This window comes from Coregonus clupeaformis, unplaced genomic scaffold, assembly GCF_020615455.1.
Source record: "Coregonus clupeaformis isolate EN_2021a unplaced genomic scaffold, ASM2061545v1 scaf0341, whole genome shotgun sequence".
NCBI lineage: Eukaryota > Metazoa > Chordata > Actinopteri > Salmoniformes > Salmonidae > Coregonus > Coregonus clupeaformis.
In genome coordinates this window covers 201,496-217,670 of record NW_025533796.1, presented here as the reverse complement: position 1 = coordinate 217,670, position 16,175 = coordinate 201,496, and positions in this window count along the sequence as shown.

Below are 16,175 nucleotides of genomic sequence, written 5' to 3'. Positions count from 1 at the left end.
AGCTTGCAGGTGCCCGGCCCGCCACAAGGAGTCACTAGAGCGTGATGAGCCAAGTATAGCCCCCCTGGCCAAACCCTCCCTTAACCCGGACGACGCTGGGCCAATTGTGCGCCGCCCTATGTTTCTCCCGGTCACGGCCGGTTTTGAGACAGCCTGGGATCGAACCCCAGGCTGTAGTGAGCTGCGCCACTCAGGAGTCCTATCTTTACATTTTTATGCAGATCTTCTGCGATACACAGCCCTTAGGGTTTGATTCAATCCCTATCACTGAAGGTCATTTCCAATTGAGCCGACATATGCAGTTTTTACTGTGAATGCAGTCTCCGCTAGCCTGGGAACATTGCCTTTAATATTCTCTTCAGCGCTACGGATTGAATCAAGCCCTTAATGTAAAAGTGGCATGTTGTAAATAAACCGAACCCTAAGTGAGTTAATTCTCCAAAAGCAATACGTCCTGTAAGGATTTCACTACAATAACTGTAATATCACTACCAATAGCAGCTAGAGATCCTTCTATGTATCAAACCAAGTAGTTTTTATTGCCTTAGTGAATATGATCATTTCAAGATCGTTATATTGTACCAATTATAATGCAGTAACATTGACCTAATAATGTAATGAATCAATTTCATATTTGATAGGTATCTAAGAGTTAAAATTAATAGTCAAAGGCCTTCATTTTGCTACAAAGTGTTAAACATATAACTGACCTATGTTAAATATTGCTATGATTGTATATTACTTTCTTTTCTTCACCTGTATAGTTTTTCTGACTAATGGAATGTTACTTTTTTATTTGGTCAGACAATCAGGAAAATGAATTGAATCTGAGATTTGTAACCGTTCATTTGCACAGTTCTCTTTGGTGCAGTTTCTAATTTGACTTTGAACACTAAGTTGAATGTTTTATAGTTTACCTGTGTATTTTCTTCACCCACTATTACCAATGGGTGATTAGGAATATTAAAGCATTCATCAATATAGTGAAGGGTTATTTATGTAGTTTGCATGAAATGTAACTTTGGGCTGGATTCAATCCATATCGCGTAAGATCGCATTAAAGTGTAAAGGTGATTTCCCATTAAGCCGACATATGCAGTGTTTATCGTGAATGCGGACCCCACGAACGCGGGAACGTTGCCGTTAAATTTAAATGGAGCTATAACGCCGATCTCCCGCGATACTTCTGCGATGCGGTGAGAATCCAGCCCTTTGTTGTACAATTTAAATTGCAGCTTATAACGTGTCTTTGGAGAAAATACCACAGAGTTCATCTGACAGAATGTAATTTCAAACATTGACCTTATTATCAATAACAATAAAATGCAGTTTTTGTTTAAAAAACATAGTGGACTTGTTGTTATATTCTAAACCGCTTAACCCTTCATACTATCACAAGGCCCATGAATATCGTTGCTCCTCCATCCTTATGAAGACGCTGCATAACTGGTGGGATATTGAATAGACATAATGGAGCAACTGCTAAATGACCAAAATGTAAATGTTTAATAAACAGCACCATCTGTTGGTGTAAAGCTGAATGACTCCTTTGGCCATGTGATCAGGTGATACAGCGCTTTCCTCCATCACACCTCCAGAGGACAGACAGGCAGGACTGAGCCTGAGGCCCTGCTCTACTAATGCATCCTTCTCTCCTCCTTACCTTCAGCAAATCACTGATCTGTATGTGATTATATAGGCTATGTGTAAGTGGAGGCTGGTGGGAGGAGCTATAGGAGGACGGGCTCAATGTAATGGCTGGAATGGTACTAAACACATCAAACATATGGAAACCACTCTGTTCCATTAATTCCATTTCAGCCATTACAATGAGCCTGTCTTCCTATAGCTCTTCCCAGGAGCCTACACTGCATGTGTGAGCTAAAGTTTCCTAGCCAATCCATCCCGCTCAGGTCTGTGGGTACTTTAATGAGGAAATCATTTTGAAAGTATTCAAACAGGGATAGTTTCTCATTTCAGAGAGTAAGTCCTTCCCTCGATCTTCCCTCATGCACTCCCCTTCACTGCTCTGATAGAAGTGGCTAGGTCAACTGGAAGCATATACACTAAGCTCTTTGATTGTGATGGCTTTAATATCAAGGTACCCCATACTTTCTAGGCAAGCATTCGCCATAGCTCAATGGAATAGAGCAGGGGTATTCAACTCTTACCCTACAAGGTCCGGAGCCTGCTGGTTTTCTGTTCTACCTGATAATGAATACCACCCACCTGATGTCCCAGGTCTAAATCAGTTCCTCATTAGAGGGGAACAATGAAAAACACAGTGGAACTGGCTTCGAGGTCCAGAGATGAGTTTGAGGGGAATAGAGAAGAAATGAGACGCATGAGAGAGATTGAGGTTTGGTTTATGTTGAATATTTATTGGGTATTTACAAACAAGCACATGCGGGAGTCGGACACTGACGGACTACAGGGGCACAGTACACAATGCAACAGTTAGGTACAGGGCTGGCTACATCACACCAGAGAGAGATACAGAACCCACTGCTACACACAGACGCTCGCTCGCTCGTACATACATGTGCGCATGTACGCGCACACACACACCAGTGGAGGCTACTGAGGGGAGGATGGCTCATAATAATGGCTGGAACGGAGCAAATGGAATGACATCAAATATATGGAAACCATGTGTTTGATGTAGTTGATACCATTCCACCTATTCCGCTCCAGCCATTACCACTAGCCCGTTCTCCCCAATTAAGGTGCCACCAACCTCCTGTGACACACACACACACACAGAACCCCAGATAGATAGAGAGAGAGATAGACGTGAGGGGACAGATACAACATAGCTATATACCTTTCTGGGACTCCAGGGTCAATAAATAACACATCCAATAAATGAACAGCTTTTCATACAAATCAATGCATTTATCATGGATCATCTCACACAATGGAAAATATACCCGAACCAACAACAAAAAAATAACAAAAAAATCCTTGTCAACATACTGAGATTGTTACCCTCACAGACCATGTGTATTTCCTGAAGTTAGGTTTACCCCTCACCTGCATCTAGGCATGGCATATTGAATGGTGGGCCTTGCTGACACTAACTAGCTCTTCCCTCATACAGCCTAATTTACTACAAGCTGCCATTAAAATACATGATAGATAGCTCTAAACAACTCATGTCAATTTACTGGCCTAAGAAAGTCGTTCTCTAACTTGTTTTGCTGCTGTGACCCAGCTAAAGCCTTTAGAAAACCAGGGGTTTAGTGTGACTGGCCATGACACGCAGTGGCTCAACTATCTATTCTAGCTAAACAATGTCTTGAGACACGCAGCGATTTGGATTAGCTAGTTAGGTTGTTGACATACTAGCCAGTGCCATACCATTGCATTTGGTAAAGTAGCCTATGTAATGCAAGTGCAAAGTTACAATGTTTCCAATCTAATGTCACATATTTCTTCTACGAGGTTGTCATAGGGACACTAACCCTGTGCTACACCACAGAGGCTTGTTGGCATGGTAACCTTTTATATTTTTTCTGACCAATCAAAATAGAGATATTCCCATAGAATTTGAATTTATGGGTAATCTATTCTATTCTTCATTCCTCAAGTACCCTGAACTCCCGCGAGTGACTTTGAAAAACAAAAAAACAGTAAACAAACCAAAAAGACAAACAGTTCCTTTAAACCACAAGCCTTTCAGAAGTACATCATATGCATCATCAATACCAAGCCTACAGAATAACTACCAACCAAATCATAAGATAAACACAGTAATAAACATTACTACTTTAACGTTATTCTACTACCACTATCGTTACTACAGTATTAATAATGATGACCTTACACGGGTTAGCATGACAGGTAGGGAAAGAAGGGAGGTACATATGAGAGCTGAGGTACGGTTGGGGGAAGGGCAGCCTCTTCCTCAAATACATAGGCTTTACAGTAGTGGTATCTTCATACAGTACATCAGGGAGTAGCTTGCTGCTTCATCTGAAAGCTTGGATAGTCTAGGTCAGGAATGTACAACTACGGCCCTGGAAGCCCACATTGTCTACTGGTCTCTGTAATCTTTTGAATTGTCTTGTAGTCTGAGACTTAGTAACGCCCAGGTAACCAGTTGAGTTAAATATCTGGCAAATCAAAGATACTAATTGATCTATGAGGTAAAGGAAAAGATACCAGACTAGAGTTGATCATCCCTGGGCTGAGTAGAAAGAGACAGGTCTCAAGTCCCTGTCAGTCTGTTTATCTGTCAGTTTATCTGTCCGTCTCAAAGCATTGATATTTCCATAAGCACTGAGTAGTATGTGTTAGTGCGGTTTAAGAGGTGTGTACTGATTGAAGTTACAGCATTGCTATGCCAGTTATACTTATATACTGTTGGATACTAGAATGTCCTTTAGATAGATATGTGTCATATAGATAGATACTCTTCTGCATTGCAGGGTTGGGCTCAATTCGATTTGAAGGCAGTCAATTCAGGAAGTGATTTGAATTTAAAATCCGCAAAATTAAAAAACTTCACATAAATAGCTTCTCCTTTACAGTTCATTAAGAAGTCATAAAAAATAGATGCCCCTTTTTTAATCATTGAATTGTAATTTCAGTTTACTTCCTGAATTGACTGCCGAATTGAGCCCAACCCTGCTGCATTCACTCAAAGCATTCATTATACAATAAATACAGTGTAAAGGTATGAGACTAAATCTATCAGATTATGATGACGATATGAAGGATATGAAGTCTGTATGCCAATGCATACAACACACACTAAGATGAAGCCACTGGATTCAGATAATTGACAAACACACTCGAGCTGTCCGTGTGTAAAACGACTATAGAGTAGTGACTGGTGAGTTGGAGATGTAGTGAGAGCAGCAAATAAAAGGCCAGATCACTTATCAATTTGATTCATGATCAACCTTATCTATAGTAAAGTTTGACTATCTGTTTTCTCTTGGTTATCTATCTTTCTTAAATCAATCTATATTCATATACCTAAATATTATGTATGTATATTTATACAGTCAAATAGTTATCATTTTTAAACGGACTATTAATTGTAGTGGGCACATGTCAAACACACATACAGAGAACAGGCGATTGAGGTGAGAGATCAATAGGGGTGAAAGGTCAAAAAGAACACAGAAAACGGCTACATTTCACTATGGTACTACGTTACATAACAGGGGCTACGCTCCATTGCTCCAATACTCTACTATGGCTCCCTTCACCGGTTAGCCTGGCGGCAAGGTCTGAGACGAAGGAGTTGGCTAGAGCAGAAACCGACCTGGCTACCAGGCTATACATCTTCCCATGGTGACCGCTGATCTGAAAGTGTCTGGATAAACTGAATGCATGGGTTGCATGTTTCGTCACAATCTTGTTTTTACCGTTCGTTAGGACTGATGATACCCGACTGAGCATTCTACTCAATGCATCGTCAATGAGCGCTGATGAAGATTTCATCAAAAGTGCATTACAGTGGCATGGAAATACAATGGTATTCAAAAAGAGGCAAATCATTATTAGGAAAACCTTTCGTCATAATTTTGATGTCACCAGATTGACTTTAGATGCAGTATAACGTTAGCTAACTAGCTCAAATTGAGGGGAGGCCACCGGATTGTAGCTAGCTAACGTTGCTAGCTATTTTTGACGAACTTTGTTAGCTAATGACATTACCATCTGTCTAAAGTAAATTTGACGACATGATCATGCTGGCAAGGTTGTTTCCTACTACATATTTGACTACTTTAGCAACGTCACCGTATTTCCAGGCACTATAGTGTAATTTAGACTAAACAGTAGTTAGCCTCAGTTCAGAACGACTGGTGTCGTAGTAAATATTAAAATGTTATAGCTTGGTCTGACTAAAATCTTGTGCATGACCCATTTTAATGTTAGGAGCTTGTTTTCAATCAATGCTGTTCCTATGCAAGAACAATGGACAGAGCCAATATCTTCTCAAGGACAAACACCCACGCCACAGGCCACAATCTGGTTGCTCCCCACGAGTCTTTCCTTTGAGAACATACACACATTCACACACACATCTCCAGGCATACGCACACTCATCCTCATGCCTCACGAGTTACGCACACACACAAACTGCACCTCTTTCTACTGGTTGGGTGCCTAGGGCAGAGGACTCTGCCGTGCACAAAATGGGGCTTCTACTCTGGACAGAGCAGACCCGCCTCCTACGCTTCGGGAACCAATCAAGGGACTAGAAGAAGGACCCCTTCCTTTGTGTTGCATTGTATAAAGTAATGCTGAAAACTCTGTTTTGATCCCTTTTCAACTGTCTCGATAAGAGGCAACTGAATGGGTCCATGCATGTAGCTTGAGCAGTACCAGCTATCTCTGTTGTTTAATAAACTGCCTTTTGCTTAAACATATTCCTCTCCGTCTAGCGTCGTTGGTTCTGTACTTCCTCTCCTGTATGGTTTCACCAACAAAAATGGTAGCAGAGGATGGTTTTTAATTCGATCTAAAAGTTGGTGCGAGAGGAAAAGGCAAATCATCGATCTAAAAACAGACGGAAGAGTGACCTGAAAATCCTGGAGAAATCAACTATTCGTCTTGGCTCAGGAACCTGATCAGAGCGCGCTCTTCTAAAAAGGTATGCAGAGCCTGTTAAAACGAAATCTTGCATATTGTATTATAGACCAATACCAAATTATGATCAGTAGTACTGAGCGTGAGTATGAATACTTGTTAAATAATTTTCCATCCTAATGAATTAAGGCATACATGAGATATCTGGTACTGTGTTTTATACTAAGGAATTAAGGAATAAGGAATAAGGAATAAGGAATAAAGATAAACGTATCCAGAATGTGTCGAACTACGGATTGACGCATTGGTGGATAAGATTTGACCCACAACTAGATTCCTAAAGGGACCCAGTTTGAACTGAGACCTTTTGCATAAATCCTATTAGGGGAGGTCCTACCCTATAGGTTGCGAGGAGGTAGAAGTTTAACTGTGGCAGAGTTCTAGACATTAGGTGGGGGGAGAATCACCGAAAATTGACCAGAGGTATTAAATTCCCGGGATGCCAGTTATCTCTGTGATTTCACACTTAAAACGTTCCATATAAATGGTTGTGTGAAAGGTACAATTAAGCTGAGATTAAGTCTTTCCTAGTGATTGAGTTGTCTAAAGAAAATCCTTTGATAGGGATCCAGTTGCTTCTGTGACTTCACATAAGTATAAGGTTGTGTGAAGGGTGGCAGTTGAACTGAGACTATGTTTTAGGACGCTCTGGTAACCTAAATTTTTTAAGGTATTGTATTCTAATTGGCAGTTTTGTTTTGCTGTGTTTATATTTTAACGTGTCTGTGTTTTTTATGTATTATAACGTGTAATGGATGATGGGAAGTTATAGTGAGACTTATGAGACCGAACACCAATCTGTGGAATTGAGTGAATTTGACCTAGGGTTTCAGGAACCGGGGACTGGGGAGACTGATATTGAAGTTGTGCATGATTCTAGAACAAGCGTGAGATAACTAAAGCGTGGTGTGTGCTGTGTGTAGAGATTACTGCATTGGTATATGTGACTGGAATTCTGATTCTTATGTTAATAATTGCATTACAAATTATATAAATTAGCCTCTTTATATGCGAGGGTGTCATACATGAGATAAGTCTGTATTTGATACCGATAATACATCCAAGATAGAGAAAGCAAGATGGCAGGACCAAACATAACCATACCCAAATTCAATGAATACTTAGAACAACGAATGACCAGGAGAGTAATGCCAGGTCCACCAAGGGAGGGAGGTCATATGCCCGCCCTTGATGTACAACAGATAGAAATGACTGATTATGTGTAGAAATTGACAGAATTTTTCTGCAGCACTCTCTTCTCAGGCGCAGAAGGCCCAAAAGGGGGAGCTGTCGGGAAGTACGCTGCCGCTGAAGGTAAACGTGGGAGACTGGGTGAGGGTTAAAGTCCACAAGAGAAAGTGGCTGGAACCCAGGTGGACTGGACCGTACGAAGTGAAGGAGGTTACTTCACACTCAGTCCAGGTCAGAGGTAAATCAGGCGCACCCTGGCACCATCTAACACACTGTACTCCAGCCCCCACTCCTTCCAGACCATTGTCTGAAGTAAGAGCTGATTTGAGCAGCGAGAACCAATCCTGACAACACAATGAAGAAACCCTTATGGGAACAACAATCTCACTCAGGGTGAAGAAGAACTTTTTCCCCCTGGGAGAGATTGGGAGTGTCTGAATGTTTGTATGTATGTTTTCTGATAGGAATTGGACTCCTGCTGGGCACTCCTTATGAGGTGTTGTTGTGTGAAGCTATTTTGAATTACTTGTTAAATTGACTTGTAATATAGAAGAGGTGGCTAAGGGATTTTTAACAGTACCAACCATGGGGGGGGCAAATCCTCACAAGAGGTCCCAGAATTTACTGGGGACGAGAAATGCTTGATGTAATTAAAATGGAATCCAGGAATAGAAGAAATCTCCATTATATAACCAAAGGAGGGGCCAGTACCCACTGATAGCCTTACCTAATCTATTGGCGGGAATGAAAGGGGCCCCCAGCAACCTTAGATGTATACAGTAATAATAATAATATGCCATTTAGCAGACAGGACATGAACACAGAGGACGTGGGCCAGAGCGGTAGAAAGAATGACCCACCCCATGACAGGAATAGTAAGGTTTGGGCTTGTGACACTCTGGCTCCACGGACCTTGATATTGTTGAGCCAGGGTTGTTATTTTTATTTAGGGTGTCTTTTGTTTTGGTGTTGTATTTCTAGGTTTGCCTTTCTGTTGGTTGTATTTCTAGGTTTGGTCTATGACTCCCAATCGGAGGTAACGAGTGTCAGCTGTCGGCTCGTTATCTCTGATTGGGAGCCATATTTATTCTGTATGTTTTCCTGTGGGGTTTGTGGGTTTTTGTTTCCTTGTTGCTGTTAGTGTATATCAGTATTTGGACTTCACTTTCGTCCTATTTGGTTTGTTGTTTTTGATCGTGGTTTCTTTAATTAAATAAAGTCTACGATGTTCGCTCAACACGCTGCGCTTTGGTCTCCTCCTTTCGACGATCGTGACAGAAAAACCCACCATAAGAAGACCAAGCAGCGTGTCCAGGAGCAAAGAGACTGGACATGGGTGGAGGCGCCGGGTAAGGAGATGGAGAGGCTGGCGATGGCCCAGGTGGGCACATCGTGGTCCTGGGAGGACATGCTCGGAGGCAAGGGACCTTGGGGGAAGATCAAGGCCCTGGCGAGAGGAGCATCGGCGGCAGCAGGTTTTTCGTCGGAAGGACGAGAGGCAACCCCAAGAAATTTTTGGGGGCACATGGCTTAAGGCGGCTGGGCAGCAGGAGGCTGCCACAGGGAGAAAAGGAGAGAAGGCTAACGGAATACGGGAGCCATTGGCGAGTAGAGGAAGGGAAGTGTTTGTGGCACGGCGTGAAAGACTGAGGTGTGTTGCCAGTCCGGTCCGGCCCGTTCTGATCCTCGGTTGAGGCCAGTGGTGTGTGTTCCGGTGCACGGACCGGCCTGTTCCTACCCAAGCACCAGGTCCACGGTGTGCTACGCCAGTCCGGCCCGGCCTGTTCGGCCACTCGCACCAGGGATACGGTGCGCGTGGCGCCAGCTCAGCCCGGCCTGTTCCTACTCCACGCACCAGGTACGATGCGCTGCCAGCCGGCCCGGCCTGTTCCGGCCACTCGCACCAGGGATACGGTGCGCGTCGCCAGCCCAGCCCGGCCTGTTCCTATTCCACGCACCAGGGATACGGTGCGCCGCCAGCCCGGCCCGGCCTGTTCCGGCCACTCGCACCATGGATACGGTGCGCCGCCAGCCCGGCCCGGCCTGTTCCGCCACCCGCACCAGGGAGACGGTGCGCGCCGCCAGCCCAGTCCGGCCTGTTCCTGCTCTCCGCACTAGGCTTAATGTGAGTCCCCAGGGTCCAGCATGCCCTGTTCCGGCTCCCCTACTAGGCGTTATAGGTCCCCCAGGGTCCAGCATGCCCTGTTCCGGCTCTCCGTACTAGCCCTTATGTGCGTCCCCCAGGGCTAAGCATGCCCTGTTGCTTCTCCCCGCACTAGCCCATGCGATGCGTGTCCTCAGCCCGGTACCTCCAGTTCCGGCACCACGCAACAGGCCTACGGTCGTCCCCAGGGCCAAGCATGCCCTGTTGCTTCTCCCCCGCACTAGCCCTGTGATGCGTGTCCTCAGCCCGGTACCTCCAGTTCCGGCACCACGCAACAGGCCTACGGTGCGCCTCAGACGCCAGAGTCTGCCGTCCCAACGGGGGCCTGAACTGTCCGTCTGCCCAAGCGGGCCTGAACTGTCCGTCTGCCCAACGGCGCCTGAACTGCCCGTCTGCCCAACGGCGCCTGAACTGCCTGTCTGCCCAACCGGGCCTGAACTGCCCGTCTGCCCAACGGGGCCTGAACTGTCCGTCTGCCCAACGCCGTCTGGAACTGCCCGTCTGCCCAACGGCGCCTGAACTGCCCGTCTGCCCAACGCCGTCTGAACTGTCCGTCTGCGGCGCCGAGGAGCTGCCCGTCGGTACTGAGCCTGCAAGGGCCGCCCCGTCTGCCATGAGCCTTCAGAGCCGTCCGCCAGACCGGAGCCGCTAGAGCTCTCCGCCAGACAGGAGCAGCCAGAGCCTTCCGCCAGACAGGATCAGCCAGAGCCTTCCGCCAGACAGGAGCAGCCAGAGCCTTCCGCCAGACAGGATCAGCCAGAGCCTTCGCCAGACAGGATCAGCCAGAGCCTTCTGCCAGACAGGATCAGCCAGAGCCTTCTGCCAGACAGGATCAGCCAGAGCCTTCTGCCAGACAGGATCAGCCAGAGCCTTCTGCCAGACAGGATCAGCCAGAGCCTTCTGCCAGACAGGATCAGCCAGAGCCTTCCCGCCAGCCAGGATCCGCCAGAGCCGTCCAGCCAGGATCCGCCAGAGCCGTCCAGCCAGGATCCGCCAGAGCCGTCCAGCCAGGATCCCGCCCAGAGCCAGCTAGTCAGGTACTGTCCCTTAGCCGGTGCGGCCCCTTAGTCCAGGGCTGCCCCCTTAGTCCGGGTGCTGCCCCTTAGTCCGGTGCCGCCCCTTTAATCCAGTGGGGTTTAGTTGGGGGTGGTCATGTGAGGGGATACGGAAGCGGATAGTGACTAAGGTGGGGTGGGGACCACGACCTGGGCCAGAGCCGCCACCCTGGACAGACGCCCACCCAGACCCTCCCTAGATCTGTATGCTGGTGCGCCCGGGAGGTCGCACCTTTAGGGGGTACTGGACACTCTGGCTCCACGGACCTTGATATTGTTGAGCCAGGGTTGTTATTTTTATTTAGGGTGTCTTTTGTTTTTGGTGTTGTATTTCTAGGTTTGCCCTTTCTGTTGGTTGTATTTCTAGGGTTTGGTCTATGACTCCCCAATCGGAGGTAACGAGTGTCAGCTGTCGGCTCGTTATCTCTGATTGGGAGCCATATTTATTCTGTATGTTTTCCTGTGGGGTTTTGTGGGTTTTTGTTTCCTTGTTGCTGTTAGTGTATATCAGTATTTGGACTTCCACTTTCCGTCCTATTTGGTTTGTTGTTTTTGATCGTTGGTTTCTTTAATTAAACAAAGTCTACGATGTTCGCTCAACACGCTGCGCTTTGGTCTCCTCCTTTCGACGATCGTGACAGGGCTGCCGTTAGAGGGCAGTGGGTTTCAGGGGATGCCCATAGGACACTTTTGCCATGGGCCGATTACGGAGAGTATGTTGGGAAAATAACTGAATTGTGTAATAGCCTCAGAGAGACATGCAATCCATCAGACAGGAGAGAGGAGAGAGAAGTCCATCCCCCAGCCTTGAGCGTGAGAAAGAGGAAGATAAGGCGTGACTAGTCCTTGAGGGAGAAATAGTAGACTCTAGTGGGGGGAAGACTAAGGAACCCTTTGATCCAAATTGTGAGGTGTTTGAATTGGCTACTATTGACTTAGCACTTCAACAGGAACAGAGAAACCTAATTTGGCATTGACAGTAATGGGTATGAAAATTTATTGGATGATGGGGTTTTGTGTTGAATTAGAGACAGTGAGACTATTAGTCAATACCTAGGAGAGAAGAGAGGTTACGGTAGCAAAGACAGACAAGAAGGAAATAGTAATAGTGGAGACAGGAGTGAGTGGAAGTGTTACAATTGTGACAAAACGGGACATTTTGCTAGAGAATGTGAGGAACCGTGTAGTTACTGCAAGGAAAGGGCACCAGTTAAGAAACTGTAGGCAGAAGGGGAAGAGAGAAATCAGGAGTCCTCATGACCTGGCTGTTTGGTTGTTGTTTTTTAATTGGGGTTTTCAAATAGAAAACAACACACCTAGTATGATGTTTATAAAGCCTTGTTGTTTCAATTTTGGAGGGTTTTCAGCAGGTCAAGGGTGATAGGTCTTAGAGAAGCACACAGTGAATTTTATGGAGTTTTTTAGGTTTTGGCTGAGTTTGGGGTATATATGATTTCTTATGAGAATGAATGTCATGAGGACTTAATGAACACTTGGGATAACTAACATTTATGAAATATTTAGAATAATGGTAAATGTTTAGTATACTATGGGATTAAACAGTTCGTTAAATGATTTCAATGGCCTCTGAACTCTGTTTTAACATTCTGGTGTTATTTTAATCATCCACACTAGTAAATTCTAAAGGCATGAGAGGAGGACTTTAAGATAGTTTATTTTACTAAGTTGAGGGTAATTTATAGTACTGTGAAAATTGTGAAGAAGATTATAATTTGGTAATAATATATTTGATTTGAACCATAAATAACAGAAGAGAGAGTGGAGGAATGGCAATTGGATAATGAAATACCAATATTAACTAAAGTGATTGTTTAGGTAGGTGGTAATATTGACACATGGCCAAATCATGTGTCAAAGAGGGGGATGGTTGGATTAAATATTAAATATATACGAAGGAGAGGACAAAATATTTAAAAAAAACAAAAAACATGTATGATAGTTTATTAACCACAGCTGTATGTCAGAGGTTTTGTGCCCCACAGGTGAACTAAAGGAGAAGGTGACCCACTCTATCTAACCAGGAGACTGAATCAGGCCTGGCGGGAAGGGCCCCTACCAAGTACTGCCTTTGCCAGCAGAATAGCTGAGAGATCCATCTGGGTCCATGTCACACACTGTAAAAAAGGCAAAACCAGCTACACCTGACGAACAAACACAGAGTTAGGAGAAAGATCCGATTACCACTAGGGCTCGGGGGTTGGCTCCTTAACGAAGATTCCCTTACCCTGTCTGATCATCCCTGTGTGAGTTCGATAGAAGGTAAAGCAATGGGTTGGCCTCTGGCATCTGACATGTTCTCAGGGCAAGGGTGGGGATTCACAGGTCTCCCGACGGTAGGTAGCTGTCTGATTGTGGGGGCCATATTCCTAACACACACGGACCCTCCTGTTTCAGCCAGAAGTGGTAGTTAACCTAACACAAGTTGAAAAGGCATAGGAGACAGCTAGACGTAGGGAAAGGGGAAATTCTAGAGTAAACCTCTCTGAGGGAGGTAGTGAGACCGGGGCTGTGATAAAGATAGTGCAAAACTATGGACCTGGAGGAAGTAGTACAGGTGGAAACGGGTATAGAAATCTTAACCTGTGGTTGGAATGGATTCAGTATACGGAAAAAAACTATGTCTAAAGAGGACTGTTTTGCCTGTAGGACAGCCAAACCAGGGATAACAACTACTCCGTTCCCCTTGACAGGCTTTAACTCTCTGTCAGGTTTTTCCTCCATGCAAGCCACCTGGGAATGTGGTGAAAGAGTCTTATGGTAACTTGCACTATCTGTTTCCCCCGATAACAAAATCATCCCGACCTGGGTTGCCTCAGTTTGAAGTCACAGGGGATTCTAAATTGTTTTTCTAGGACTAGTAAGGATAGGATACAGGGTAGGGCATCTTAGCTCCTGCTCCCACACAGAGAATATCACAACTAAAAGAGACCATGATTAATCTCTCCTCTTTGTTGCAGCCAGAGGATTATAGGAGCCAAAAAACCAGACCCGTGCTGACATCTGATGGATGTGTGGTGATAACTGATTGTGAACTCACCTACATAAGCAAACAATCAAACGTGTCAGAGACTGGTGAGTTGTCACATAGAAAGTAGGACCTCCTCCCGGGATCCTTTGATGAAAGGATATATATTGATGGGATCCACAATCAGATCGCAGCTGGGTTTGAATCAAGTATTTTCTGGTGGTCAACAATTAATAAAAATGTAGATTGGATAAATTATATTTAATATAACCAGCAAAATATTTATAAACCACACTCGTGATGCAATAAAGGGATTAGCTGAGCAGACAGCGGCAACTAGCTTAATGACATGGCAGAATAGAATAGCTTTAGATATGCTTTTGGCTGAGCGGGACGGGGTTTGTGTTCTGTTTGGATATATGTGTTGTACTTTCATCTCCAACAATATAGCACCGGACGGGCCCGTGACCAAAGCGCTTGAGTGACCATCACCACGCTGGCGAACGAACTGGTTGAGAACTCTGGTATTGATAGCTCCATAAACGGTTGGTTTGATAACATATTTGGTAAATGGAAAACTATTGTTGTGACTATTCTGGGTGAAGTTATGGCCTCTATGGGTATACTTGTTCTTTGTGGATGTTGCCTTATTTCCTGGCTGAGTGACTGGTTTGGTGAGTACTCTTCTATGGTGGTTACTGGATTTCTGACCCTAGTAATTGTGTTTTTGCTGTTAATGTGTTGTGCTGCTTGCATCGTCCCTTGTCTCAGGAGGTCAGTGGTAGGAGTGGTGCAGGCGTCAGGTATGATGCTGTTGTTACCGGCCCAGGATGATGCAGGTGACTCTGCTACTGACTCTGAGACCAAGCTGGATGATCCATGTTTTGCCTAGTAAAATACATACACGCATTTATTTTCAGTTCTTGCTCATTTATTACCTTATGTTTTTACTAACCACTGTGATTGTTTATTCTTCCTGATGTGAAGGTAAAGGATTCCTGGGTGGCTGGTAGCCAACTCAGTACATGTTAGGTGTAGGGGAGGAATAGAGGTTAAAATTATTATTTTTATTTTTATTAACATTAAATGTTGTGATTTAATTTCCATATCCTGTTATTCTTAAGGGTGATTATACTCTGTTTAGAGTGACACCATAAAATTGTTGGCTTTTATTTTTAATTGGATCTGTATGTGATGAATAGCTTAGAAGGAATGCATTAAGGAGGAGCACTGTACTGATATGGATTGTTTCACATAACAGGCTGATAAGAACACTCTCTCTTTGTTGTCTGTGAAACTGTCCTTGAACATGGGTACATTTTGGGTGCTGACTGTTGTACCATTAATAAAAACGTCGATAGAATTAACTACATACATTAATGTCCAGAAATTAGAAAACTGGACTCAACAAGGTTTTGAGGCTGTTCATGGAAAACTAGCTGCAACTTCATTAATGGCTTTTCAGAATAGAATTGCTGTTGATATGTTACTTGCTGAAAGAGGGGGTGTGTGTGCTATGTTCGGGAACAATGTTGTACTTTTATTCCTAATAATACTGCTGCAGATGGAAGTTTGACAATTGCTCTGGAAGGGTTACGAACTCTTAATGGCAAGATGAAGAGCCACTCAGGGGTGGATACTTGGATGGATGCGTTTGGTAAATATAAAACGCTTGTTTCTTCTATACTTGTATCCATCTCTGTTTTTGCTGCAATTCTAGTGCTTTGTGGATGCTGTTGCATTCCATGCATACGGACGCTGACAACCAGGATTATAACCACCGCTATTGATCCAAATCCTGCAGATAACGGTCAGATGTTTCCTTTGCTTGCTATTGACGATGCTGACCAAGGATATCTGGATGATGAATAGCATTTACGCTTTTGTCACGTCTCTTGTGAGACGTGAAGAGGGGGAATGTAAAACTTTATCTTCTGATAAAGTTTTCCCTATTTTGCCAATTGCACTATTAGCTTGTGTCACGTCTCTTGTGAGACGTGAAGAGGGGGAATCAAAACTTTATCTTCTGATAAAGTTTTCCCTATTTTGCCAATTGCACTATTAGCTTGTGTCACGCCTCTTGTGAGACGTGAAGAGGGGGAATGTAAAACTTTATCTTCTGATAAAGTTTTCCCTATTTTGCCAATTACACTGTTAGCTTGTGTCACGTCTC